Source organism: Arachis ipaensis, chromosome B02 (genome assembly GCF_000816755.2).
Source record: "Arachis ipaensis cultivar K30076 chromosome B02, Araip1.1, whole genome shotgun sequence".
Classification (NCBI taxonomy): Eukaryota; Viridiplantae; Streptophyta; class Magnoliopsida; order Fabales; family Fabaceae; genus Arachis; species Arachis ipaensis.
Genome location: NC_029786.2, coordinates 91,538,939 through 91,542,403, shown reverse-complemented (window position 1 = coordinate 91,542,403; position 3,465 = coordinate 91,538,939). Strand labels below are relative to the sequence as shown.

The 3,465-nt window shown below is 25.3% G+C and overlaps 1 protein-coding gene across 1 annotated transcript in view; it reads right to left on the bottom strand.

Annotated features, from left to right (window-relative positions):
* The window catches only part of LOC107625717 (transcription factor DIVARICATA), a 3,588-nt gene continuing 2,664 nt past the window's right edge, over positions 2,542–3,465 (bottom strand). The window contains exon 3 of the mRNA XM_016328418.2: positions 2,542–3,092. The gene's annotated coding sequence lies outside the window, so the exon portion shown is untranslated. The remainder of the gene's footprint in view (positions 3,093–3,465) is intronic.

Below are 3,465 nucleotides of genomic sequence, written 5' to 3'. Positions count from 1 at the left end.
AGATTATTAGATAAATTCTAGTAATTATATATATCATGAGTAATATAAATATTAAAAATACAGTAATATTATTTAATTATTCTAATTATTATTTGTATAATACTATTAGTTAAGTAAATTTAATCAAGTCTTTAATTGTTTTTAATATATTTAAAATGAAAAATTTTTAAAATTTTTTATTTTAAATTAATATAGTAATTACTATGTTATATATATGTCGATCATAACTTAATTTTATTCACATAATTTTAGTCCTTCTAAAATCTACTAGTATTAAACTCGTGACTTATATTTAAATTTGACATGTTAAATCGAAAATAATATTTATAATCATACATTTTTTGAGTTTAATGTAACAGTATCATCGTCATTATATAATAAACGTACTGAATATGTTGTTTTATTTTTATTCAAAGTAAAATACAAATGAAAAAGTTTGAAGTCTATAATATTCTTGAACCATAAGGAGAGAGATATAAAAAAATAAGAACATATATAACTGTAATAATAGCATGTCAATTTTACACTAAACTTTATATCAAAAGGCTAATAAAAATTTATTGACAACCTAGTATCTTACTAACTTCATTAGAAAAGCAATTGTCATATGATGTTGTGCTCCCTGTTACACATTTCATCTCAAATCTGAAAACAGAATTATAGATAAATTAGTTATATCTACAGTAAATATTTGTACAAAAGTATAAATCATAATATGCTATTAAAATGAAAATAATATTATTCTTACCTAAATATTATTAAAAACATCTTTGAACACGACATTTGTTGTTGATGACTTCGGATTGCCGTCTTCGTCCATAATTAAAACCCTGAGGCCACTACAACACTTAACTCTTGACAAAGCAACATAAAATTGTCCATAGGTGCAATCTTACTTATTAGTCAAAATCTATATTCACATGATTTATTTTTCATGATAATTTACATCTCGATTAGATCTCATGAATAATTAAATATAATAAAAATTTATTTGTGTGGAGGGTGGAATGGTCATTTCGATAGTTAAAGAAGTGAAATGTGGTTGTGTCACGTGTAAATGAATAAAAAATATACTTTAATTATAAATTGATTTAATATCAAATGAGTCCTAAAATTAAAAAAAATGCACAAAGATCCTGGTCCTCTAAAGACCTTAATATTCTTTCCCCACGGTAGAACTCACATTGTTTGCTTTTTAATGAAGTATAAAACTTCATATCAATCATTCCAAAAGCTTAAAACGCAAATCATAACCACAACTTGTTGATCAGTAGAATCTAACAGATAGATTGTCCCACTGAAAGGCATAAGGTTCCAAGATTAGTAGTAAAACTCGGATATTGAGTGTGAATGAGTTAAAATAAAATCTATGTTCATGGATGGAAAACTAAGCCCTTGGAACCAGAGGAATTATAGGAAGAGGAATATGCACTAAAGATATTTTAACTTAAAAAGTTAAAAGATAGAAAAAAGAGAGTAACAACTTGATAATTATGGAGAGAACAAATTGAAAAGAGGAGAAAGAGTGGAGCATGAGATGCTCAAATTAGTGGCTCTTGGCTTCATCTATGGTCAAGATTCCATGTCAAACTCAGTCAACTCATCTCTTTTAGAGATAGATTACTTATTTGTATTTATTTTTGTTTCGTAAATTAATTAGATAAATTATATTATTTAATGGAATCTGAAATTTAACTAAACTATGTGAATGCTTTATCAAATGATAAAATAAAATATGAAAATTTAAAAAATAAAATAAAATAAGAATTTACTTTTGATATAATATTAGTGTAAAATAATTTTAACCATAAATATATCAAAATTAAACTTATAAAATAAATACACAAAATACTTTTTTATTATTGTTTACCTATTTTAGTTTAGTGGAAATAAATAAGGTAATTTGAAAGTACAATTTTTTTTGTGTCACTTTGAAGAAATGCTGTGTGACTCAGCATGTGTTTCAAAACAAAGCATATGGTGACATGGGATATAGTGTCCAAAACCAAAATTAACTGCTTCCACAGTTCCACTTGCAAACAAAGAGCACGTGAATGATTCTTCACTTTGATCATTCCACGCATTAGGAATCTTAATTGCTTCATTATTAATTAATTTTTTTTGTGTGTCCACCACCTAAGATCATTAACCCATTGGAGGCTTAACTCAACATAATAATATTATAGAATTGAAAAAAGTAACTCGTGGACTTGATTAATCAGATGGGTAGCACTTAAAAACAATGTTCTACTACATAATCGTGGACTTTTAATTTGGGGTAGTAGGATCTTAACGTCCACCATGTTATATAGAACCCAGTACAATGCTAAGATAGTACCAAGATAAATATAGTGCATACTACACTAAAATAATATAATAATATAAACTTTAGAATAATTCTAGTCAATTATTATTTTAGTGTACAGTTATGTTTGTTTGTTTTACATTAATATATGATCTTAGTATAATTTGGTAAATTTAAGATGTTACTATAGAACTAAAAGAGTAAAAAATACTTAAATAGTTCTAATACATAGAGACTTGTGTTTCAAAATGTTTCATTATAAATCACATCTTTTTAGTACACATGAGGAATTGAACCTATACCAATTCTATACCAAAATATTCACTCATATTTGACAAAGCTAAGGCCCAGGTGCCTAATGAATCACCCACAAGTCATATCTGAAAAAGCTTTATGGTCTAATCATCTAAAAGCATTAATTACAACCCCCTAAAATATCTCTTTTTTTTTTAAATTACACCACTAATATATGATTGATGGCTTTGGCTTTGTTCATTCAATATGTGAACATGAAAGCTGCATATTTATTGCATGGAGAGAATATTTGCATTTTTTGTGTGTATATTTTTGTATATTTTCTTAAATATAGAAAAAATATTTTTAATTTTTTAATTTTTTTTATCATTCACTTCTAATATCAAAAGTAAAGAAATATACAAAATAATATACACAAAAATAATACACATATAACATTACTTTTTATTGCAAGCATTTTCCAAAAAGGTGAATAGTCACAAGCTACACATAACTTCCTTGTGCTCTTGACATTCTTCCAGATAAGTCCTTCCTAAATAGAAGATGCAAATAAGATGCATTAGCCACCATCTAAGTTCAATCATTCAAATCAAATCAAATCAAATTAAATCATCAAACATCCAATTAGAAAAAACTATTGTTACACAATCAAAAGCTTCATAACTTATCTTCTCATAAATCACATATTAGTAACATATTTTTAATATTTTAAAAACAAATACAGTTAATTCTCTTGATTCTTGAACATTACTTCACGTGTATTTTATATTCTAAATATTTACATTGTACAATTAGATACCTTAAAGTTGTCAAATAATCCATAAAAAAACTTTAATTAACTTGTTTTCTTTTTTTTTTTCTCAATCAAAGTTACCTTTATATTAAAAAGTAATTTTATTGCATCC